The 26372-nt window shown below is 36.1% G+C and overlaps 3 long non-coding RNA genes across 9 annotated transcripts; all 3 read right to left on the reverse strand.

The window, feature by feature from the left end:
* Positions 1 to 5509: 5509 nt before the first annotated feature.
* Positions 5510 to 7188, reverse strand: LOC118683715 (uncharacterized). Of its 3 annotated transcripts, none has more exons than XR_011397114.1 (5): positions 7015 to 7188; positions 6618 to 6938; positions 6467 to 6558; positions 6038 to 6265; positions 5510 to 5975 (listed from the first exon to the last, which is right to left on the reverse strand). It is a non-coding gene; the product is annotated as an uncharacterized lncRNA (long non-coding RNA). The 3 variants fall into 3 exon arrangements; XR_004979580.2 differs by having other exon boundaries at positions 6096 to 6404; XR_004979581.2 differs by having other exon boundaries at positions 6038 to 6404.
* A 26-nt stretch (positions 7189 to 7214) lies between these two features.
* LOC106621178 (uncharacterized) lies at positions 7215 to 16296 on the reverse strand. Of its 4 annotated transcripts, XR_011397115.1 has the most exons (6): positions 16202 to 16296; positions 14995 to 16075; positions 14826 to 14913; positions 12778 to 12941; positions 7619 to 7699; positions 7215 to 7551 (listed from the first exon to the last, which is right to left on the reverse strand). It is a non-coding gene; the product is annotated as an uncharacterized lncRNA (long non-coding RNA). The 4 variants fall into 4 exon arrangements; XR_004979569.2 differs by having other exon boundaries at positions 14995 to 16296; XR_004979570.2 differs by lacking the exon at positions 7619 to 7699 and having other exon boundaries at positions 14995 to 16296.
* Positions 16297 to 16987: 691 nt separating this feature from the next.
* On the reverse strand, positions 16988 to 18979 carry LOC118683712 (uncharacterized). Of its 2 annotated transcripts, none has more exons than XR_004979574.2 (3): positions 17744 to 18979; positions 17373 to 17662; positions 16988 to 17312 (listed from the first exon to the last, which is right to left on the reverse strand). It is a non-coding gene; the product is annotated as an uncharacterized lncRNA (long non-coding RNA). The 2 variants fall into 2 exon arrangements; XR_004979573.2 differs by having other exon boundaries at positions 17377 to 17662; positions 17744 to 18977.
* Positions 18980 to 26372: the final 7393 nt, after the last annotated feature.

Genomic DNA, 26372 nt, shown 5'->3' on the forward strand with positions numbered 1-26372 from the left:
TAAAATCTACTACGCCCATTGACCAAATGTTAACTCAATTCATTACTTTGCCAAAGCCCTTTGTGCTATCTACGATCAAAGGCACGCGACTGTGCTGAGAAGTAGCTTTTTCCAGCCGCAAACCCTTGCAGCATCCTTTGCAAACGTAATGAGTAACAATGTTCAGTATTCAAATATATTTTTTATGTAATACTTGTATATATTTTTTGGTGAATGAAATTTGACTTTGTCTACATTATTAGCTGCAACTTTTTGACATTGCAATAACGCACGGTTACCGTTCTACCATTGACACGCGTGTATGTGCGGATCTTCTCGCTTGGCTTTGATAGATGGTAATCTGAGCTCACTTGCATTCTATCTCCGAGCACGAACTGTCAACATTGAGATATGCAAAAGATACGCATCTTGCCACAAGAACAATACAAACGAATGTGCTACATTAACCACACCCCTTTCGAAAAACTCGTTGGAATTATATGACCCGTTGAGGATGTTACAAAATTGCTCGTTTGAAATCTGTAATGTTGCTTCAGTAAATGAAATGAATTCGCCACAAATTCGCTAAATAATTATGCTTATTATTGGCAAGGTGACAACTCACCGCAATACTATTCATATAAATGTGTGTATGTTACTTAAAAGTAAGTATATACTTACAAGGATAGAGCGAAAAAAAAGTAAAACTTGTAGATTATAAAAAAAAAAAAAAATTTTTGGAAAAAAATAATTTTTTTTTACAACTCGAGCCGGCTCCCTCGCTTTTAGAGTAAATTTCGAGTTAAAACTTTTTTGTCCAAAAAAATTTTTTGTTCGTTTAAACTCTTCACATGTATATAAAAATTACCGAAAAATAAATACGCTTAAGGAAAGCATGTTGCCATTTAAGACTGTTTTTTAAAACTCCAATAATGACCACACAATTTTTTTTAAGTTGACAACTTTTAATTGGCCAGAAAGAGGACTCTCCACAGCTTCTAGAACACTTATGCAAAAATTTTTTACGAAATAAAAATTTTAACTCGAAATTTACTTTAAAAGTGAGTAAGCCTCTAGATGTTAAAATTATTTTTTTTTTCAAAAATATTCTTTTTTTATAACCTACAAATTTTACTCTCAGTCTAAGCACAAAAAAAAATTTCCCTCCACCCTAATACTTAAATACTTTTAGATTTCTAACCCAGTTAATCGGTCAACAAATGCTTAATTGTCTCGAAAGGGCTAATTGGAGAATCATGTGCCCGGAAACTTAGAAATCTATTAACTAACGCGGGGTTGTTGAACATCCATAACTATAACATCCATAACATAACATTTCTTATTCGGTTTTAATTTTGTACACAGATAAGGCAAAAATTGTTTTAAGATCTTTTAAAGCTAACTGATCTGAACTAAAACAACTAACACTCGCGCCAAATGGCTGAACAAATTGCAAAAGTTGCTGAAAAATTGAATTCAACTCATTTTCAGTTAGTACTAACCTTCAAAAGACAAATGTTAAAATTTCATGACATTCTATTCATTAGTTTGAGAGTTATTGTGATAAGAGTGACTGCTTTTGTTAAAAACAATGGATGATAAATAATTTCGTGTTTTAATTTTACACTGCTTCTTGATGTGAAAAAATACCTTTCAAGCAAAGCAATGGCTTGAAAAGTGTTATGAGGACTCAGCACCAACAGAAACACCAATTAAACGTTGGTTTGCCGACTACAAACGTGTTCGTAGAGACACCAATGATGAGGCTGTAACAGCAGAAAACATAAAAAAAATTCACAAAATCATTCTGAATGATCGGAAAGTGAAGTTGCGTGATATAGCTGAAGACAAATTGTTCTACAAAAGTGGTATTGAAATGTTAGAGCGGCGCTGGAATGATTGTGTTGCCCTTGATGGAGTTTACAAAACACCGTGTTTTCTTGGTTAGATCCGGTCATTTTCAGACGACGTATTATATTACATTTGCTAAAAGAAGTTAGCGTATTCGTTACTGGTATTCGACGTTGAAGTAAAATAGGGGAACGTGAATCAGTATAATCGTTTCAATTAGGTGCGGGTGTGTGATTAAGATATATTACTTTAGATATCAATTTATATATATTGTGTATATATACCTATACATATAATTTTCAATTGCTACAATATTTAATGGAACTTTGCGGACTCCAAAAGATCTTTATCTACCTATATCGTCTTCAGGAAAAATTTTCTTCGTTCTTCAAAAAACTGTCGCTCACGTGAAACCGATAATGCAACAACACAAGGCGAACTTCGAACTATTTACTTTGTAAGATTAAGCATTCAGAAATTTTAGATGTACATAGTTCTGTCAATGCAAAGTTATCCATTCACAAACGAGTAAATACGTACACACGTGCATCGAAATACATAAATATGTATGTAGGTACTCAACACCCGGAAGACGATCCCGAGTATTCACTGTCAAATAATAGTATCGAAATATCTCTAACCTCTCCTCAGAGCTGTAGCTACATACAGCTATAGAAACATATTTCTTCGCACAAAAAACTTGTAAATGCCTGAAAATTTCTGTGAGCTTAGGTGAGGTCAGAGGTTATATATAAAAAAATTTTCTCAAAACTTTACACATAAGAATTTAAATATCCGGTTTTTCATAAAAAAAATCCTTTTTCGTTCAGTGTTGCCTGGGAACTTTTCGGACACCTTGACCTCTGACCCTGGCCAATAGGCGGCAGCGTTAATGTGTGCTTTTCTACCCCAAAATGTACGATGGCGCACACATATACGCATAGCCACATTTACCCGGCATTACGTACAAAGTATGTGTGCAATAAGTGACCTCATCATCCACCGTCAATACAGGGCTTGGGCTTGTAAGTTGAAGAAATACGCTACGCGCTTAGTATATTCCTAGTTCTTGCTTTTTCAATTTTTCCGCGGGTAAATATAAAACTTGATTTGCTAAAGTTCTGAGGCCATTACACAATCTTCCAAAAAATCATTAAACATTGGTTGGAAATTTATATATGTACATATGTATGTATATATAGATAGACTTATATGAATATTCACAAAAATAGTAATATACATATGTATGTATGTATCATAACTACCATCAGTGACTACATCGCCGTGTTTTTTGGTAGTTCACTCGTTGTTTTACATAGACATTGCCACATATTTATTCGAATGATGTATTTATGCGTACACATACATATGCACATACTGATGCGCATACTGTACTCGAAAATTTATGAATGAATTACCACGCGACTTGTGAGGTCAGATCAGGCAAACACCCAACGAAAGCACTTATCAGCACCCAGCAATAGAGCAATAAGAAAGGAAGAAACCGCGTTGGCTAAAGAATGCATTGATCTGTGCAGCTCGTACACGCCTACAGAGCAGCTTAACTTAACTCAACTTTTTCGTATTTTTTATATCTGTTGTCACAATATTTTCAAAGTGTACGAGGATATATATACGTAGTCTGTATAAAAGCACTCGTGTGACCGAGAACATTAATTGTCAATTCATTAGTAGTTAAATTATGGCGGCTACTTCTTATGACTAATTGCCGCTTAGTACGAGATGTTTAAATAACATCATTATACCCTGAAGAGGGTATATTAAGTTTGCCACGAAGTTTGTAAAACCCAGAAGGAAACGTCAGAGACTTTATAAAATGTATACATAAGTGACCAGCATGTTGCGCTGAGTTGATTTAGCCATGTCTGTCTGTCTGTCCATGTGTCTGTCAGTATATATGCGCGAACTAGTCCCTCAGTTTTTAAGCTATCGATCTGAACTTTTGCACCCGTCCTTTTCTCACTAAGAAGCTGCTGATTTGTCGGATAGGCCCATAGCGCACCATTATAGCATATAGCTGCCATACAAAATGAACAATCGGAATCAAGTACTTGTATGGGAAACTCTTTTATTAGACAAGGTATCTTCACGAAATTTTGCCATAGCTTATTATTTAAGGCAATAATGCAATCTACGTAGAAATTGTATAGATCGGATGACTATAGCATAAAGCTGCCATATTAATTGAACTTTCAGTATAAAGTGCTTGCATGGAAAACCTTTTCATTTGACGAGGTGTCTTCACGAAATTAGATTATAATCAAGTTCTTGTTAGGAACCTTTGTATATGTGAAGGGTATTATAGCTTCGGTGCAAGCGAAGTTAACATTTTCTTGTTTCTTTTTGATTTTAGCATTGTGCGAAGCATCTTCAATGATTGGTTTATATGTATGTATGTATGTATATACATAAATACGTTAATTTTTCTAAATATATGGAATTATAACCAAACACTGAATGAGCGGCGTATCTTTCAACTGTTTGACGTCTGCGTCTTTCAACTCAACAACTCTATTGGGTGGTCTACTGACATTGCGCTGACTTAAGAGGTGGTGGAAAGTGCGTGTATTGATGGAATAAGTCGTGAACGGTGATTACCCTCTTCGCGGGGGGTGTATTCGACAAGTGCTGATCTTTGTGTGCTGCAGTAGGAAATAAAGTAATTTTTTAATATGGCAAATACCAACTGTGGTTCTCTTAATCGCTTAGCACTTCTACTTTGACTATAGATCTTTCATTTGTTGCTTTATTTCCGAACAAATGATTGCGTTTGTGGCTATGTTAATTAAAGAATTGACTTTCGTTTGATTAAGGATTAATTAATAAAATAACAAGTATGAATAATTATGCCAAACTGTTGTGATTAGTGACTGATTGATGGTTATAGGTGATGGAAAGGCGAGTGAAATGATTAAAGTATGAATTGTTAATTACTAATACTTGTAGTAATCAGATGAGATTATAGATTTGACCTAGGCATATTTGAATAGCGTGTAAACAACTGAAGTGTTTACAAGTAGGCATAAGTTACGATAACACAATTTATTTTGCTATAACTTAAATATAATGTGTAAGAAACAAACTGCTTTTACACTCTAGAAAAGGTGGATATTTTTTTAATTCGTTGAAATCACTCGTAAATCATTCACATCCTCATTAAATAGTCGACAACCGGAAAATCAGTACCTAAACAACCAGCACAACTAATAAAATCGACAAAAAACATGCGTGTTTACAGTTTTGCCAATGGGAAGCCAATACCTTATACATATACTAAAATCACAAATTAGTATTTCAAGTGTGAGAAAATTTTACAGCATTACACATTTGTGAATATGTAGTCGCAACGGCAGTTGACTAAAAATACGTTAGCCCTAGCAACAACAGCGAAGCCTAAAAAACACAGAACGAGACACATCTGGACAAAAATTATTCTGACTTGGGATCAATATATTTATATCTACATAAGTACGTGCGTGTGTGTACACTCCACATATGTATGTAAATTGATTTTACCGTTCAAGCATAAAACGCAACAAATTCTTTAAGGATTTTTCCTGCCACATCGTGTATATTATTTTGTATTTTTCGATTTTTATGCCTGATTTTGGTGAGAATACTCATAGTTCTGACGAAAGAAATGATAAGAAGGCATATGTAAGTGATTTCTAAAACATTTATTAAAATTATTATCTTTTTGCGGGGAAGTCGATGAGACCTACTATTCACATTTTCAACATAAACGCTACTCATTTTAATAGTTCATTGGCTGGTCAAAGTTCATTACACTCAATTTATTTTAGTAGTTTCAGATTCACAATGATAAAAATACTCATATTACGAAAATCTAACAAAACTCTTGTCTTGGGTATGTTTATCATTTTTGGTTACGATGCTTCAAAAGTATGCACACCATTCTGTAGTTTCGAAATCGTAGACTCAAACGTAAAAAATTGTACTCATAATCCACCATCTACTGGCACACGCCTTAACGCCAAACTCAAGATATTGGTCGCATCGATATGTTTATGGCTGCAGAACTTGTTTCCAACTGAAGTTACATACCAATAAAGCGTAATATAAGTATCGGCTTTTTGTATATTCAAATAAAATTGTTCGGTTATCTGTAAAAAAAAAAACTCTAAATTACGTACTAATCTCGGCGCGTTTTTCAAATTCAAATCACTTGAGAGCCGTTAAGTCTCATAGTATATTATTACTGATAAGACTCTCAAAGGTTTTACCCATTTTGGAGCATACTTCATGATACACACTGTGCTGCTATGCTGCTGTGTAAGTTGATTGTCATAAACACATTAATTCCCATGTAAACAGTGTACAACAGTTTAGAAAAGCAGGCAGCGGGGTGCCTCAATCACATGGAACTCTACTGCGCACAAAAACCTTAGTTACTCTAGAAACAGAAAAAACCAAAACACTTTCAGGAAATTTTCGTTTGCTTAGTTGTTTCAACAAAGCTATACTTCATATGTAACTACAACCATTTGTACCTCGCTGCACGCAATACCTGCACCGAAATATCAATTACACACCTTATAGTAATAATTTTCATATTTAGTTATAAATTGTTATTAAATATTATTGCACAACATACTTTTGCACGCGGTGTAGCGGAAGCAACGACTCGACCGTAATTTTCACTCTTCATTTGTTCAATTAAATGCGTACTCCTTGCTACTGTTGCGACTGAAATATAAGTACATAACATAAGTTCCATTTCACCCTTTTTCTTCGATATCAATTACCACAGTTCGATTTTATTTGTTGATATCGAATTTCGTGCATGCAAGTACTCAGGCGTTGCGGTTTACCTCTTCACAGGTAGAAATAAATCAATCCTTTCGTGTTGGCAAATTAAACTGTGAAGTTATCGGGTAAGTGACACCTAAATATTTATTCGTTCGGCAAATGAACATACTTGTGAAATAAACGAAATTGCCGGAATTGGTGGAGGATATATGGTACATACCATTTGAAATTGTGTGTGTACTTAAGTGGTTGCTTTGACAGTTTCGATTTCATTGCGAATGCCAGATTTATCCGTAATTGATATATTCAGCAAAAAGCTATAAACATACCGAAGTAGAGCAATGCATGCTTATGCTGGCAACCGTCACCGACGCTTCGACCTTCCGTACTTACCATGCGTATTAAACAAAATTTGTCAAAAGTTATGCCCGTAGTGGCAACGTAAAATTCAGCTGTGCTCGTTTGTTTGCATGTCATCAATGTTGCCATTGCTCAATTTGTATGCGTGATTTTGCACACATTTAGTTTTTTAGTTATAATTTTTCATAATGTAAAAGCTCAACACTAAAATCCAACTATTAAAAATAGTCTACTTATTTATAAATAAATGTATTCGACTGTGATTTTTAATTAGTTGACAAATATTTCAAATATATACAAGTTTATTTTTTAATTATTACAAATATATATCGAGACCCTGCCTTGCAAGAGAGCAATCAGCTGACTTGTTTATACGAGAAAAATCCAATTTTCGTGAATATCCTACCATACGGTCAGCAGAAACGGACGCTAGAAGCGGTGATGAGTGTTCATTTTCATTGCGCTCTCATAAGATAGGTCGTATCAGCTGCTTCGGTCTACGGTTTTGTGTCTGCGACTGTTTCCAGAATAAGGTATGTAATCCTACCATATAATGTGATAATGCATACCCTTAGAAATTGAAAACCTTTATTAAATTTCTATCCATCACACTAGTAGCAAAGTTATCAGTATCTACTTATTTCTTGTTAAATATATAATTCGCCGGAAATCAGTAAACTCGTAACATTCGCTGTATCGGGATACAACAATAGCTAACCTATACGTTAGAAATAATTATATATTATAGAACATATATAATTTTATTTGGTAATTTAGGGCTATCAGAAGATACTAAATAAAATATTTTTTTACTGGCCGCTATATGCTTCATAATGTCAAACGAAATTACGACTTCAACCTGTTTTGGAAAATAGTTGCCACATTACTTATGTACATACGTAAATTCTAACTCCTTTCTCATAACGTGAGAACAGATAAGTATGTAGTAATAAATAATATCTCGTTGTGATCTGGAGTGTTTATAACTTACTATAAATACATAATTTTATAGCAGGTACTATGGTCATTTGCCTCTCACAATGGCCTCCTTCTAGGTTTTCATTAAATCTCTGTTTAAAGTAAACCCTGAGGATTTCAAGCTGAATACCTCTCATTGGGAGAAGAGAATGTCCGTAATATGTTAAAAAAAATAAAGCAACTGGTTTTACTGTTCTTTAGCGAATCGTGAGAGTTGTAGTCATTGCAACCATTCACCTTTAATTCGCCTCTATGAATATGCATATCAAATATTGTAATGTTTTAGTTGAGTTTTATTTAATCTACTATAAGTGGATGTATTGCATTTATATTATTTATTTATTTATGCAACCAAAACACTAATCGCTTATCTCAGTTGATGAAAGAGCGTTGCTGTCCATACATGTATTTTGATGCAGGCTCACCTGCTCTCATTTGGGTTCTTATTCAGTCTGCCGGTGCCACGTTGCTACCTTGATAAGATAAGTGCTAATATTTACTGATTTTAAAATGCACCTTCTAAGTCAGACAGACCAGACGGACAAATGACAAAGTTACCATTACAAATTTTATGAATGAAGTCATTATTTAAACATTTGGCGGTTAGAGGAAGTGCGAGTATGCGTAACGCAGTAAAAAAGCAAACAAAAATAACATCTAAATAAAAGAGCGACTAAATATTTAACTTTCCCTTAGGATAAAGCTATTTGGAGGCACACAAGATTTTTTATATGAGTATAAAGCAAGAAAATTCTAAAATTTAAAGCACACACATATAGCATCACTTCAGGCAATTTCCTGAACGGCTACAATATTGTGCTTTATAATAAACTATATAACTTCACGGTCTGCTAAACTCCTTTGCGCAACATGGACCTTGAATTGTTTATCATAATATTAATTAAGACATCGGCGATGTGGGTGAACACTGGAGTGAGGAGTTATTATCGCGGAGTTATTATTATGGCTATGGCTGCTTCTGTTCAAACCCTGTCTGACCTCAGAATATACTAGTCGGCTTTGAACGCATTACCTTATAAAAGCAGTGCCTTAGCCTCCTAACTAAGATAACTTTGGGATGATTAAAGGTATTTATCTTTCGGAGTTAGGAGTGGAGATCCACTCATACCACCAATAATTTCAGAAACTAGAATGGAAAGTATTCCGTTAAGGAAAGTCACGAGAGAGAAAGGCACAAATCGCAGCAGGAAGAATGACGCCATATAGTATAGCTTCGAGACGTTCACGCCTCTAACATATATTGGAAGGTATCTCCCTTCCGCTTTTTTGCTCTTCATTCAATGCTTTATAAAAAGTGTTACAGTGATCGGATTTAGTTAAAATATGCGCCGTTTTGTTCGATGATCTGTTTCCATCTAGACGGCAACTTTATAATACCTTCCTCGTAGAAGCCCCCTTCCTTATTTGCGAATAATTCGGACAGCCACTTTTCACAAGCCTCTTTTGAGTTCAACTTCACACCACCAAGGGCATTCGCCATGGACAGGAACAGGTGGTAATCACTTGGCGATACGTCCGGGCTATATGGTGGATGAGATAAAACCTCCCATCCGAGCTCCCGTAGCTTCTGACGAGTCATCAACGAAGTGTGTGGTCTGGCGTTGTCCTGGTGGAACACTACACCCTTCCTGTTGGCCAATTCTGGACGCTTCTGGTCGATCGCCTGCTTCAAGCGGTCCAGTTGTTCGCAGTAGATGGTAGAATTAAGCGTGTGGCCATATGGGAGCAGCTCATAGTGGATGATTCCCTTCCAATCCCACCAAACACACAGAAAAACCTTCCTGGCCGTCAATCCCGGCTTGGCCACTGTTTGGGACGATTCACTGGCCTTCGACCACGACCGTTTTCGCTTAATATTGTCGTATGTGATCCATTTTTCGTCGCCAGTCACCATCCGCTTCAAGAATGGGACGAGTTCGTTCCGTTTCAGCAGCATATCGCAGGCGTTGATTCGGTCCAGAAGGTTTTTTGGTGTCAAATTATGCGGCACCCAAACATCAAACTTTTTTTTGTATCCAGCCTTCTGCAGATGGTTCAAAATGGTTTGGTGACTAACTCCCATCTCCTGGGCGATGTCACGAGATGCCATATGCCGGTCTAACTCGATGTATTCCATGATTTGATCGGTATTTGTCGTCACAGGTCTTCCGCCGGCTGGCTTATCCATGAAGTCGTTTTCACCGGCTCTGAATCGTCGAAACCATTCCTCCGCGGTTCGAAGTGATAGAGTACCTTCCCCCAAAACACCATTAATCTCACGGAACGTTTCTCTAGCGGATTTGCCTTTAACGAAGGAAAACTTTAAAATAGCGCGAATTTCGGCGTTAGTGAACTCCATGTTTACACGTATATAACTGTTGAACGCAATATCCAAACTAATCATGCATAGCATTGTTTTGTAGGTTATGTCAAGACCTTTCAAATTATGTATAGTATTGCCAGATACGAGCTCTGTAGCGCTTTGTACATAGCCGCGAAATTCAAAAGACAAAAAAGCGGAAGGGAGATACCTTCCAACCTTATATATACGTACATTTATACAAAGACTTTAGCGAAGAGGGATATATGATACACTGCTCAGAATTACGTTGATAATATAAAGAAATTTAATGGTAGCCAATGCAAGTGATTGGATTCAAATTGTACTATATTTCCACAGAGTACTCCTTAGGTAATATTTTATATTATCCAAAAGGAAACGAGACACAATGTATTTTGCATATAAAAGTGATGAGCGTGATGAGCCGAGTCTAACCGATCAAAATCAAGTTCTTGTCTGGAAACTTTTTTATTTATGAAGGGTATTATCGCTTCAGAGCAATCGAAGATAACTTGTTTTCTTGTTTAGTTTGAAGTTAAAACGCATAAAAACACTTGTTATATAAGTATAAAGACACCAATGTAATTATTTAAAATTTTTTGTTTCGTGCGATATGCTATATGCAAAATAATATACTTAGATATATACGAAAAAATATCAATTGAGGGGATATTCTAGTCTAGTGGCATGAATTTCAGGTAATTTTTGAAGTGTCGCAAAAACAGCCATTGAATATGTGTAGTAACCATTTTTCTATTAGTTACTTATTAACATTATAAGTTGTAAGGAAAACATCAAAAAATTAAAAAAAGTTAAAAATTTCAAAAATTCAAAACTTCGCCGGAGATTAAGCATGTAACCATACCCACGATTTCAATCCACCTAGCAAACTGTAGCCAAAACAAAAAATTATTAACATTGTAATTTGGAGATATGGCTAGCTCCAGACAAGTGTATAAAGAACACTCTCTAAAAATTTCAAGTAAATCGGTCCAGCAGAACCTGAGAAGGCGTGGGTATCGTTTTAAAAAAGATAGTATCGGGAAAAACGTATTTAAAGATTCAGTTCCGGCTGAACCAGTTTGGATGCCGGGTTAGGAAAACACCTGCACCTCCGAAAATAATTTGAATTTAAAAAAATCCTCTTGTAGACATATTTTTGAATAGTTAAACATTGAAAATATAAAAAAAATCGATTTTTTCTGGTAGACTAGAATAAACACTTAAGGACAAATAGTACGCAAATACACATATAAGTTTGCACAAATGTATGTATGTATGTACGCCATTTTGTCAAAAAACGAAATTTTGACAAGTCTTCGACCATTGTATTTTTTTTGTATCTTTTGTTACAAGAACTTTTTTTTTCGTTTTTGGAGGACCTTCTGGCGATCGGCTATGGGATTAAGGAAATTCAAAAGTTTTCGCAATGAATCGCCGATTATTGAAGAACATTATATTGCATAAAATGCCTCTTCAGAAAAATTCAAAAACTCGTTTTCCTGTAAGTGGATACAGCGTCTTATTTCACAAAGAAGCGTTTCTTCTTGCAGTAACACCATACAGTTATATATGTATGTATAGAATATGTATTATTTTAGTTGCAATATGGTATTACAGCTAATGTTGTCTCCGCTAGTGTTTTCATATATTTCCATGTATTTTGTCGTATAAATACTCATTTACGCAGGTGATTAAAATAAATAAATGATTTCTCCTAGTCAAGCCGGATGTTCACTGTACAAACTTCAACAAAGTATTGCTTTGTCTTAGGTGATCTAGTTTTCTCATTTTCCCAAGGATATTAAAATACGCGTTAGTCGCAGCTACAAAACACAATTGATCAATTTGTTTCACAATATTGTCAGCTTCGCTTCATTCGTTTATCATTGCTTCCTCTAAATCAACGCTCATAGTCTGCACTATGTAGGTAATTTGAACACCGCGTGATACTCACGAGTCCTTGAGGGAAAACGTCGCCGTAAAATGTAAATTTGAAACAATTTCTCGTGGTTTAGAAATTTTCCCACAACCAGCAGCCTCATGTGCGGGTGTTTCCAATAGATTGTGCTTATATAAACAGTTTTTTTTTGTAATTTAGAACATTTTTGTATATTTTTAGAGTAGCAAACCATTTTGTATGTTGGGGGAAAATTAGACGGTTTACGCGTAATTAGTATTCACTGGCGTATGCGCATATGTATGTATGTATATATGTAACTAGAATACGTAAAGGAAATGGGAATTTGTTGGTAGAGGTAACAGCACTTAATGTGATTGAGAAGAATGAATTGTGAAGGATGTGAATGAATCTTATGATTTATGCTCAAAATAAATTCATGAAAAGCGAATGAAATATCCAACGATTTCGAAGGCAATATTTAAGCGTACTTCCGAAATTCAGTTCAAATTGTCCGAAGTCATGTAATAAATACGGTATTGAATTACAAACAAAGTTATACAAAAATATCACTTACGAGCTGTAGGATGTACCTCGCCTTCACCTTTTGCTTTTTTTGTGTGTTTCATTAAGCAAAATCCCAGCACATGCTGCGGTTTTCCTGGGAACTTTTCCCCCAACCTGTCAGGCGGACTAATTGCAAGCAGAAAACCATAAAAATCACGTCACAACAGTGAATGTCTAAAAAAAAAATGCATAGTACTTGAAGTAAAAGCAACAAAAATACTGAATTATAGGCGAAAACGGTAAAAGAGAAACAAAAGTAAATCGTGACCAACGACAAGTGCCTGCCGAGGCTCACTCGACCAGTGAGATCATGCCGCACTGAATGTTTGATGCGCCTTATGCGCAGGCGCACCAATGCATGCACAAGTGTAGAATTACCGAAAGGCATCCAATAAGGAGCCGAAATGAGATATTTAATTGCGCTGGTGAATAGGTATGCTTTTGGAATGTTCCCATTGTTGGCGTTGTAGGTGTAATTTGTAAGGATACACAACAAACCGAGTTCATTCATACTTCACTCACTTCAAGTGCCTACATCTGGTTAGTGACGTGGCAGACAGCAGGTCTGTGGTATTTTGCCATGTGTCCGGTTGTGGTTTCAGCAGTGCATGCCCTCGAAACTGTCTAGAAACACTTACTTACCTTTTTTGTTTTAATAAATTGACACATTGTAAGCAAGTACTGCCACTTTGAAGCTTGAAAGAGTTATATTTGTAAATAAGAAGCGTTATGTACGCTCAGCATACATTTGTATAGGCATAGGTGATACAATGACATCTCTGTTGAAATATTGTTAATTGAATGTGCCCACTGTGCTAAAGCATTCGCTCAACGCAAACAGTTCTGATGCTTTACAAGAAGCCTTTAATTCTAGTTTTGATCCAGACTGCCGTGAAACGCCGAAAGCCTTCAGTGAAAATGCATTGCAGTATGATTGGCTACAAATTAGTTATTACATGTGAAAGTTAATACACTTGTTTTAACTGCATTCTTATTTCACCCCCTAACTCCAATATTCTTGTACATATGTTACAGGCACAAACGTACATATTTATGTATGAAAGTAAGTTCCCCTTAGTTCCCCTTAAAGTATTTCGTGCACTGTCGATCGACTTCTGTATTTGTATTTTATAGCGCAAGTAGACGTGTTGCAGGTGGTTAATTTCATTTCATTTTCAAACGCTTATTACGAGGTCCTTTGACTGAGTGTGCTGCCATGCGTGACACTAAAAACAGAGATTTCTGAAAGTTCGCCTGTAGTAGCGACTAATATTTTTTATGGTTTCCGGATCAAAGAGCATATCCTGCACAATATGACAGGATGCAGTTTGTGGTACTCGTATTGCTACTGAACGCGGGAGAATTTTGATCTGTGACAGATGCTTATGGGAAAATGTTTCATATACATTTTTTTTTTGTTTCCTTGAGGCCTTTAATTGCGTTTAGTTTGTAGCGACTAAAGTCAAAGCACTGTTCTTTCTCTAATATTCGAAGTCGAATTGTAGTCAGCTAATGCAAGTACGAAGTTAGAACGTTTAGTTCAAGCAATGACCAAAAATACAATTGGCATCGATTGGAAAGAAATAACTGTAAAGTTACTCTAACAAATAGAACTGTCTTTTCAAAGCGATTGCCAATACAAATAACCTTAAAATGTATGCAGGCAAAACAAACGGGACAGTCGTAAATAGTTTTGTGGCTAAATAAACCCTTCCCCTAATCACCCTAAATGGCAATAACTATTTCAACCAAAAGCGTTTATATATGCCGTTAAACGATGTCCTTTCACTGATAAGTCCTAAAACAATATAATTTACACTGTCAAAGTGTAACCAACACATTACAGTACTAAGCCACGGAAATCCGGCCGGTTTGCTGACCCGCCCAACTCTTTGCTTCAACCCCTCCAATATCATGTGGTGGAATGGCGTTGCATTTCGCAAAGGAAAACTTTCGACATTTGTCAACATTACGACGGTGAACCCTTTCTGTGAGAAAAGAACTTTTGCAAGGCAATGTAGGTGTATTTACGAAAGCAATATTTGCACATATACTTACATGCTGCTTAACACGTAACACCACATATCAGACATATCCTAGCGAGGTCTGCCGTTTGCAGTGTGAGCGCTTGATAAGCCAATGTGAACTATTGCAAAGTAGATAAGCAGTTGCAAAAACCAAAGAAAGAATGAAAGGACACATGAGCTGAAGAATGTATTAGCAATACTTAGAGATAAAAGAAGAATCCGCAAACACGCGCGGTTTTAATATCCTTTTGATTCTTTTTATGGTCAAACCAGCGCATGGCGAATGTGAACTCTATGGCGTTAGCATAAAAAAGGAAACAGTTAGGTAATCGTGTAAGCTTTATAGTTCACTTTGGCAGCAGTCGTTCTTATATAGAAATGTCCTGTCGCCTGTTTCAAATTCTTTTGCATACAAATCGTCAGCGATATCCCGTGGCGAAAGGACTTCTTTCAACGCTTCTTACGTCCTCACATTACGCCATTATTTAGCTTTTGTTCCAGCACTCAACAGGACATTGTGCATTCGCGCAGATATGAATTACCTTTATGTAAATAATACCGCAGTCGACGCATATGCGACACACGCAGCAACCCTTTTTCAAGCGGCGGTGCACATTTTATTACCTACACGGTGCAGATGAGTTAGTGTCCTCTTGCTGTGCGCTATTCAGCTGTTGGCTATGATGTCTATGATCATCAGCATTCGGTGTGAAACCTGTGTCTGTGGCGAAGAAAGGCACACACACACACACACACACACAACCAAATCCTCTCCAACTGAGTGAAGCAGCGCCCAACTGGTAGTACAAGCGTATTAATATGCTTTGGCTTTATGAGCTGCTCCCTGGTCATTGCTTTGTTATGCTATTTATCATAATTTTTCAATTCAAAGTTGTCTTTATACAGCATCAACCATCATACACCATCATACGCGTATACAAACAAATTCTTTACGCAGATTGATCTTACGCTGATGCTTCGAAAGTGCGAGCATTTCCCCTGATGTTCAGCCCTTGTTGCCATTCTAATGTCCAGTTTGTTTGTTGATTTGTTTGCACAATTTTGCATTTGCCATCGATGCATCTTCGGAGCTGCCAAGGAATTGTTTACACTTTCATTTCTTCTTTCCGAGATGTTTGCGGAATGGAAAATGTGCGTTATCATGGGAAGCGGAGTGCAAAGCGGACAAGCTCGTTTGCGCTGATAATTAATGATAATTTTGACACTTTCTTCTTGACATTTGCACAGCTGTCCCAAGACTTTTGAACGAAATATCATAAACTATTCAGTTTAATAAAACTCGTTAGAAAGTGCGCAAGAGGTCAATTGGTTTTATGAAAAAGTCAACGATGTGCACAAGTTATGGTATATGAACTTCAAACATTACCACACATAATTATTTCTCACCTTAAATTTAGATTACTTTCAAAATAAGTAAATTGATTCTAATGCAGTAAATATCAGCGAAAAAAGATTTGGTTCTAACGGAACAGAAGTTTTGTTTTTTTTTTCCAAAATTAAAAGAATAAGAGACGTCTGTCAAAATTTACAACAAACATTTCGAATCCAAAAAAGTAATCTTTAAAGACAAGAAGCAAAGGAACAGTCTAAAAGTAATATTAAAGGAAAATTTAATTTGCGTTTATTATGGTGGAGCGAAAAAAATTTTTTTTTTTGTTTAGCCTGAGGGTCATATTTGTAGATTATGAAAATTTTCCAAAAAAAAACACTTTTGAAGTAAAGTTTCGAGTTAAAATTTTTGATAAGTGTTCTAGAAGCTGTTAAGAGTCCTCTTTCTGGCCAATTATCAACTTAAACAAATTTTTTGTGGTCATTATTGGAGTTTAAAAAAAGTCTTAAACGGCAACATGCTTTCCTTCAGCGTTAAAATAAATTTTGAGTAAAAAACCGTCAAATTGGCTAATTTGTATATAAATGTTAAGAGTTTAACCAAAAAAAATTTTAACTCGAAATTTACTTTAAAAGTGAGTGTGCCGCTGCTAATTGTTAAAAAAAAATTGTTTTTTATTCTAAAAATTTTCTTTTTTTATAATCTACAAACTTTACACTCAGGCTAAGCAAAAAAAAAATTTTTTTCGCTCAACCCTAGTGTTTATGCAAAATCTAATATTACACTAAGTGCTTATACTTACGAATTAAAGTCATATTGTAAATCCGAAGTTCAAACATTGATTTAAATGCACTACACTACTATTTAATATTGAGATAAAATCACATTGGAGCCATAAAATCTAGCAATAAACAGATTGTTACCGAAATATTGTATATAATAGTTTAGATTGTGGTAAGCTGCTTGAAATATATCAAATCCTTATTCCACGTATGTTAACGAAGAAATATCATTCCAGGCTTGGAGCTTTAGGTCAGCGGTAAATGTAATTATGGTCAGTCAACTTTTTTCGCATACAGGATTTATGAGCCATCTGTGTAAGCGTTCTCATTAGATGTATGCTTTCGCTCACACGATGCCATAACCAGTTCAAGAAGTATTACGTACCTAAAATAAAAAATAATAATTAAGCATGCAAAAGTGTCCATTAACGCCAAGACATATTACCAACTTATATACAATACATTTATGCAGCCGTCATCAATGAACATTATTGTGCGCCGCATGATTAAGTGAGCGCTTCCTAGTCTCAAAGCAGTAAGCATAGTATTTTCCATTCGCGTGTATTTCATTGACGGCAAACGTCAAGAAACATTATCCTTCTAATAACTCAAAACACACGCTTTGACGAAATGTAAGCTGGCAAACACGGCGATCGCCAGTGGTCAGTTTGACAGCTATCCCTAGCTACCACCATGGAGGACGAAATTTGAGATTCCCTTCAGGTATAACGCGGACTTGTAAAAAATCACAAACTTTTTTTTTTAGTTTTATTTCTTACAAGTGACGAACATATTTCCGTTGAGAGATATACTCACCTTGAAAGCTAACAACCCCCAATTACGGCAACCCTTTTAGAATGCTGTCCCATGACTTTGCGGCCAGTTGTTGGCTTGATTTGCTTTGCCGCGCTTAAGGCCGATCTGTCTTGCGGGTTGTCCTATTCTTGTAAAAATCCCTTTGTCCAGGCACTTTGCATAATCAATAATCCTTGACGCAGCATTTATTGTGCAACTGACCAACGATTTTAGCATGTTTTGCGAAGATAAATTATGGTTTGTAGTCAAATGAAAGAAGGCAATCCACAACAATAGCAGCAACAAAAAGGTTTTCATAATTATGTGTATGCATATTTTAGTCTCGTAATAGAAAAAACGAGACGATTCCCTTGCCGAAGTGACATCTGCTCGGCCTCATAATCTAAGTGGTGTATGAGATGAAGAATTGGCCGATTGCTCTTCCACGGAATGCTCATCGTTCGTCTACTTCGGTAAAGGTATATATAATAAATGTGGCATTCCACATACATATGCTTTTATGCGTGTTTAGAAGACTTAACTTTATAGTGGCAACGGTGAAAATCAAAATATGCTCCATTGATAAGCTAAAATCAAACGCTTTTTCGTAATCTATTTCATTTTTCGCAACGAACAACCGCGCTTTCTACAAGATACGTACATATTGCGTTAGGAAAATGCGAAAAACCATGCGCCACATTATTTTTGACTTAAAATTTTGGTTTTTCGACACACCATCAGTACAATTCATGAGAATTTTTGCGCTTATGTATATATGTATGTATTAAAAAAATATTACGACCAACTCACTTGCTTCGTTAAATTCGTTTAGGAAGTGCTCTTGAGAATGTGTAAGCACACATTTTCGACGAATATACAAATCACTGCAGTAAAAAACGGTCTAAAATAAATTCAGCACAATCTTAGAGATAAGCGATATTTGTAGAATAGATTCAACGAATATAGCGCGATAAGCTACAGTTTAAAATGTGAGGTCAGCTGACCTCTTTCTGATATTTTTCTAATCTTTGAGTGTAATAAATAAATTATATGCTTTAGATTCTTCGTTTATTTTCGTGTGCACAACAATTATTCGTGAAAACTACTTCCAGCCCACTTCAACACGCAAATAAAGCTATAGAAATTAAATAAGCACTTATGTTTAGCATTTAAATTTAAACTAAATTGGTTCCGCGATTTCGTAAACTATATATATGTAGGTATATAAATTGTTATATACATATGCATATATTGTACATAAAAATCAATACGCAGAGGTAACTATAGTTTTTTTTGCAATTCAACTCAATAAATTTGATATATTATTAAAATGTTCAAATATATATATGTGATAATGGAATATACATATATACTTGTATGTATACACATATATGCCTAAGCGGTAAATCACAATGCTGCTTCTAATTGCGACACTTTGTTCGCCCCGTTGCTTTATAATTCCCAGTTTTTGACCTGAATTTACACATTCTACAATTAGTGTTGAAAATGTGAAAAATATGATGCAAATGCGATTTTGTTGTAAAATCTTCATGGAATACACTGTTGTAATCACTTATATACTTTATTATTAATTTGCTTTTAGCGATAACTCTCACAATATTGTTTACACGGTTAGTGCCATTTTGCACAGATAAGCCACATACATACATACTTGTATAATCGCTGCCATTTTTAAACAAACAACAAATAAATAATTCATTTATTTATATAAACAACTTGTGGCCAATTAATAAATAAGTGTGAAACACAATGAATTTGTGTTGGTGCCAATCAGCGTCAGCAGCTTGGTCAACCGGAGCAGCTTTCTAATTTAAAGTGATCTGCAAGTGAACTTTTGTCCTTTCGCTGAACTCAGCTCCACACACCGCCCGGTGGACAGCCAAAGCGGATTGCTGGCCCGCAACGCTGATCTGCAGTGACATTAATTTTTAGGGTGAATTGCTGGCAATTAGAGGTGCATGATCTCCCACTAACGATTACAACAAGCATGGTTGCTAGAATATACAATACAAACACACATACATACATACATATGCATGTGTCTATGCAATAATTTTAGTGTCCATAGTAAACGAAAAATTCTTGTTGATGTTCTGTGAGTATGCAATTGTTATTGTAGTAATTTATAATCGCCCGCATGATTAGCAGAGAAGCAGCTAGTCATGTGACTGAAGCATGATCGTGAAAAGATAGGAAGTAAATGCTTGTTTGTTAAAAAATCGCAGTTATTGTTTCAACTTCTATTAAGCATAGACAAAGTTGCATTACATAAGCATTAGTAATTAGGGATTTATAAAGTAATTATTGGTTTTCTATTTAAGAGAGCTATTATTATCGCTTTATAAAAGATTTTATACAGCACTATATGACTCTTGTACTTCTGTCAAAAGCAGATGTCTAGCCTCGGTTGCGTATGACCCAAAAAGATTTCACTCAACTGCTGCCGCACATCTACAGATATAAATGCAAAATATTAGTGGCTTTGTATTGTACGAATTTTTAATAACTACTAAAGCTCATTTGCTTAAATTGCAACAAAAAGATGCGGCCAACACAAGCATCGCTGTATATATTTGCATTGATAGCAGTGTGCAAGCAACAAGGATAGGTAGGATTTTATAAGCAAAAACAAATTCTCAATGACCACTTAACAGCACACATATATCGCGGCGAACGCGGTAGGAGCGAAAGCATCAAGCATCCACACTCGTAAAGTGCACTGATGGGTCTCAAGTGCTTAAGTATTATCCTTTTTATAGTCACTTCCGCTGCAACGTTATTGTTCTTATTATTGCCGAGCGACTTCGTCTTACATTTTATATTTACCAGTATTTTGTTTTTTTATCAGATTCCCCTATTTTGTAGCATATTTTCATGCCATGAATTATGCGAAATTTTCATTATTTGTTGTGCTTCTGAAAAAGCTAAACGAGAGTTCGACGACATTTCGTTTCGTTTTGTTGCATTTATGATAGAAACTTGAAATAAAAAGGATATCATCATCATTATCCTTAGCTCAGCTACACTTGAGTGAGACCATAAAGGCGTTCAAATGCGATTTAGCTTGTGGCAATAGGCGGGCGAGGTATGTGGGCAGCTGCTGTTGGAAGTTGAAGGGTCGGTTGTGGCAGATTAAATAAAAATATAAAACCAAGTTGCAAGTGATTTTTAGCGTTTATAGCATATATTCTACATATGTTTGTCAAACTGAGCAAAATAGAAGGCAGCAAGGACCAAAGAGATGGTCACGAAGGGAAGCGGACTGAAAAGAATTTATTCCATACTGATGAGCTTAAGCGGCAGTGGATATTTGTAATGATAATTCTCTGATGACAATGAAGCATTCAACATATTTTGTTTCGTCTTTGTGTCCGTTTCTTGTTAAATTGGATTTTATGCAAAAACACTTGGTCCATACCTCAATTCCCATACATACACATGTATGTATTAAATACATGGGTATGATGAGGCTAACAAGTTGGTCATTTTCCCATGCTACAGCAGAACTAGATATGTATGTGTATATATTTGTTGTATCCATTTTCCAAACAAGAAAAGCAAATTAATTTTAACATCAAGTTCGACAGACGAACACATTGACCGCCTGATGCATAAATATTGTTTCTTATTATGCTTCAACCATCGGAAGTACATAAATTTCACAAAAGTATTCCAATAAAATCATTGTAGTCAGTAGTAGGCTAGTACAGAAGCAAATAAAGGAAATACTTTTAAATAATCCGAAATCTTGTCGTATGGTATCGTGTGTAGTCACATAGAACAGTTGTCGGCAGAATGATCTTCAATGTCGGTAGGATAATAAGTCGCCACGACCGCAGTTGAAGGACATTGAAAATTGTGCTCAACAATCTGGCGTGCGTAGGATTGTCGGCTTTGATGGCGCTCCGTTCAAGCTGTGCACACTCATTAAACGGTATTTTTGTGACCATTTATGGCCACTTAACGGGCACCCAAGAACCACAAAAACCACAGCAACCTACACAGCAATAGCGCAATATCAACAGCAGCCCAAGTGGCAGATGAAGTAGCCAATGTGTTTTGTCTCGCATGAGTTTCTTACAGATATGGATCTTGCAGAAACACGTCGTCGATGGCGCTTCTTGCTTTCTTCAAGCATCCGCAGCACAATTCATTGCCTTTGTTGTGGTGATCCTGCTGTGTGTCTTGCGGACGCAACAACAACCTTTTGATTTTGTTTGTCTTCGTGCCTACGCAGCCGTCACTGTCGTTTCGAATCATTTGCGGTTGGCTTGGTTGTGCATCAAGCACCATTAAAACAAGAAAAAACGTTAACTTCGGTTGCACCGAAGCTATAATACCCTTCACAAATACAAAGGCTCCGTACCAGAACTTCATTCCGATTGTACAATTTGTAGGGCAATTATATGGTATAGTTATCTGATCTGCACAATTTTTTCGGAGATTGCCTTATTGACTTAAATAATAATTCATGCCAAATTTCGTGAATATAACTCGTCAAATCAAAGAGTTTTCTATGCAAGCACTTTATGCCGATTGTTCAGTTTGTACGGCAGCTATATGTTGTATTGGTTCGATATCGGCCGTTCTGACAAATGAGCAGCTTCTTAGTGCGAAAAAGACGGGTGCAAAATTTTAGGTCGATAGCTTAAAAACTGTGGGATTAGTTTGTATATATACAAACAGACGGACATGACTGAATCAACTCAGCTCATCATGCTGATCACTTTTGTATATATTTTATAAGGTCTCCGACGTTTCCTTCTGGGTGTTACAAACTTCGTGGCAAACCTAATATACCCTGTTCAGGGTATATAGAGTGCTACTAAAACAACAAAAACTAAGCAAAGCAAAATTTGTACTCTTCTTCGTAAGTATCGTCCTGCCTGTTGAAGTGCTTGGCCTCGCACTGATTATGAACAAAAGCCGCTTTTGTTGTGCGCTATGTTGCAGCAGTTGTTGCAACTGTTTGTTGCATATCCATTTTGCACATCTTATGGCGCGCAATTGCGTTACTGTGGCGTCCATTGTTCATGTGAGTGGGTTCTAATGTGATTCTAATGTGCTTCTCAGCCAAGTGAGGCGCAATGAAGTGGGTACACAGAATACCTATCCTGATGCAAAGCAAGCAAAGGTGTGCGTCGGATGAGCGTGGGATTTTTCTCAGCCAATCTTTACGCATATGCACATGTGAATTATGGTACGCTTATATTTATGGCGTGTTGTTCATTGAACGCGAATTATTTATGTGTTCACCACCAAGAAAGCAGCCCTCACAACAGTTGTGCCAAGAATCTAGTAAGTTAAGTATTACCGGCTAGCTCCAGAATTGCGTCTCTCAGTAACTATAATATCGGTAATTGTATTATATAATGCTTAATAATAGACTTGATTGAAATCGGTATATACGGTATGAAACTAACCGGAAGTTTGAAATTCTTATATTAGGTATATAGGGACTGGGGATAGTATTGATCTGATTTTATCCATTTTTGACAAAAGCGAATTCGGTTATTATAAAAATATTCTCTCCGAATTTCAATACTATACGTCAAAAGTTTTATTACATTTTTAACGTTTTCAATAGCACTAGAGCTAGAGGCAACTGGTTAAATCGCAAAATCATCGCATTCGCTACTATCTGAAGATTCATCATCACTATTGAGTTCATATGCCGATCAACTTATATTTATAATCAAATATCACCATTCAATTTAGCCGCACTAAATGTAACGGCTTTCTGGAATATGCATATATGTAGTCTCCACTGATTTTGTGATCATTCTATGCGCCTTCTTTAATGGGCAATACGATGATCAATTAAAAGAGCATCAAGTAGCAATTGTCAAATAGCAAGGCACACGCTTTGATCTCAGCCAAAGCACCCAAGAAAACTATATACATAGGTAAAGTAGAGAAGTACAAATAAATTGTGTCAAAGCATTTGATACCTAAATAAATAAACAAAGAAACGAGATGCCGACGTCACAGGAGAATGTGGGGGCGTTTAAAAGATGATCTTCTGGGCACAAATGTGCTGCATAGTATTAATGTTGTTGCAAATCACACAATTTATACCATACATAAGTTGTCATTGCTTGTTGCATTGATAATGTTACATTAGTACACCATAATTTATTGAACGCGGACGCACACAAGCAGAGCGATCACATGGTAAGTGTAGGTGGCAGATCAACACAGAAGCCACCCATCATCCGAACTGTTGTCGTTAATCGCTTGCCATAAATAATAGCGACCGGGCATGTACTTTTGTCGCTTGAAGAGCAACACAAAACTTTCAGATCAATAGAATTTAAGATTGCCTTAATTTTTGAGGTAAGTTAGCGACATCAAAGTAACTTAAGAATGTGCGTGAGGTCAATTTAAATGTGCATCTTTAAATCCCGAAATGTTTATATATAGAATTTAAATTGTAAAATTAAAACTGTATAATTTTTTATTGAAATCTGCGCAATCGAAAGTTAAGAGCGGTAATGTTGGTTTTATTTCCAATTTTTGACACATTCCAAACACGTGACAGTAACTGCAAAACATGATTTTTTTTTTTATATAAATTAAGCAAGTTTTTTCAAAGCTGCACGAATGCTCTACTGCTCATATGCCGCGTTAAAGTCAAATTCGATTAGCAGCATCCCATTTTGGAACAATGACGCTGGCATACAATGCCAGGATAATACAGGCGGAGAAAATGAGATCAACCCTTCTTGTGTAAACATTATGATCGGCCGGAGTTAAGATGATCAACTGCTTGCTGTCAGCTAGGCCACACAAAAGTACATGACCTCAACAATTTAACAAACCAATGATTGCCCTAATTCGGAATGTCGAAGAAACGGGAAACTCGATCAAACCCCCAACGCGTTGAACATTCGTTTCAACTGAACACAGATCACAGCCAAAGATCAAGCATAGCAACGAGATCACTACAGTGGTAAATGGACCAGAAGAAACTGTAAGAAAGGGTGCAAAATCAAATAGTGGAAGAGTTAAAGTCTGCAATAAAAAATGAAGGAATCGCAAACATGACAAATACGGTAAGCGAAAGGGATGCAAAAGGGCCACGGCACAATACACTTTCTATAGGTAAACAATACGGAGAGGGGAGAAGTTGGCAACAAAGCGCATAAAATAAAGTAGAGCAATGAGTGTTTCTGAATGGGACTTCAGTTTCCACGCATGATCGGCTTAAGTGATGCACTGAAAGGATTATTATCACGATTATCGAGTTTTATAAAAACACACAACACACGTGTACGAATACATACATACATATGTATATAGAAGAAGGAGTATCAGTGTGCTTGTGTTCGGCCTCATGCTGCGTGTGCGCAACAACTTTTCTTTTTCTGGCAGTACCGGTCCTTTCGAAACAGTTTGGAATACATACATATATAGTTGCATACATATTTAACTTATTTGTTATTGTGTTATTGTTGTTTGAATACTCATCACGCCACATTACCATTGTTGCGTCGCACCATAGCATCTGTATACAGCTTTTGTGGTTACTGTTCCATTGCTGCTAACAAAACGGGCGATTAGCATTCATTGACGGCAATCCGCTTCAAATGATTTACTCAATCAAAATCTGGATTTTCAACGTTAAATAAATGATTTAACTGTCTTGTTTTTTTTTATGAAAGGAATATTGTCAGTTCGCTTCTTCGCTAACGCGATGAGGGTGTGTAACTGTTTTTCATCACTGAGTAGCAACAACAATAGCGCACATTATATAATATGTTGTCACTGTCGACGTTTTTCCCATATTTAATGCTCTTAAGTTGACACTTGTCGTCACAATGTTACACCGAGCGCCACTACTATTTAAATGGGTTTCTAAGTAATTAAATACGAGCATTGTGTGTAGAAAGCTATTGTTGTGCAAGTGTGCACACGTTTTGTGGCATTGAAGTGGCATTTTAGGCGCGTTAAAGTGTAAATTTTTCACAAATATCGTTTATTGTTAATAACACCAAAGTGTTAAGGCGTATTTAGCAGCTGTGAAATGTGTTGCTACGACTAAAGGCAAAGGCTTCTCTCCTTATACTACATTAAATAATGTCATCATTGACAACCATGACAACTAGTTTTTCACGTTGGTGGTTTTCCTAGCTTATGCTGCTTCTACCAAATATGAAATCAGCATCATTATACATTGCAAAGCCCTATTCAGCTCTGATAAACTGCAGCAAAACACAGCTACTTTCCATATAACCGAACCATCAACTTAACGTTCGTGCTTCGCTCCCTCAACTGTTTGGTTACACATAACAAGCATTTCCTATAACTCACTGAACATTTAAATACAATACAATCAATATCGAAACTGTGAGCTTACTGGCATACTTCAGCAGTTATGACTTCACAACGGATAACGCAGAGGCACAGCATTATCCCAAAATCTTGTTAAAACATTGGAGATATTTTAACAAAATTACTAAAATCAGTTGAAGTAACTTTAACTTGTTACGAATAGTCAGACATCAACAATATATGAATGCATTAATACTTGAATTTTCGGATCGACCGGCTCTTGACTCTCATTATTAATCATTGGAATAGGCAAACGGTGTAAATAAAAAAGTTTCGGCTAGGTAGCCTTCAAAGT

Source organism: Bactrocera oleae, chromosome 2 (genome assembly GCF_042242935.1).
Source record: "Bactrocera oleae isolate idBacOlea1 chromosome 2, idBacOlea1, whole genome shotgun sequence".
NCBI classification, from domain to species: Eukaryota; Metazoa; Arthropoda; class Insecta; order Diptera; family Tephritidae; genus Bactrocera; species Bactrocera oleae.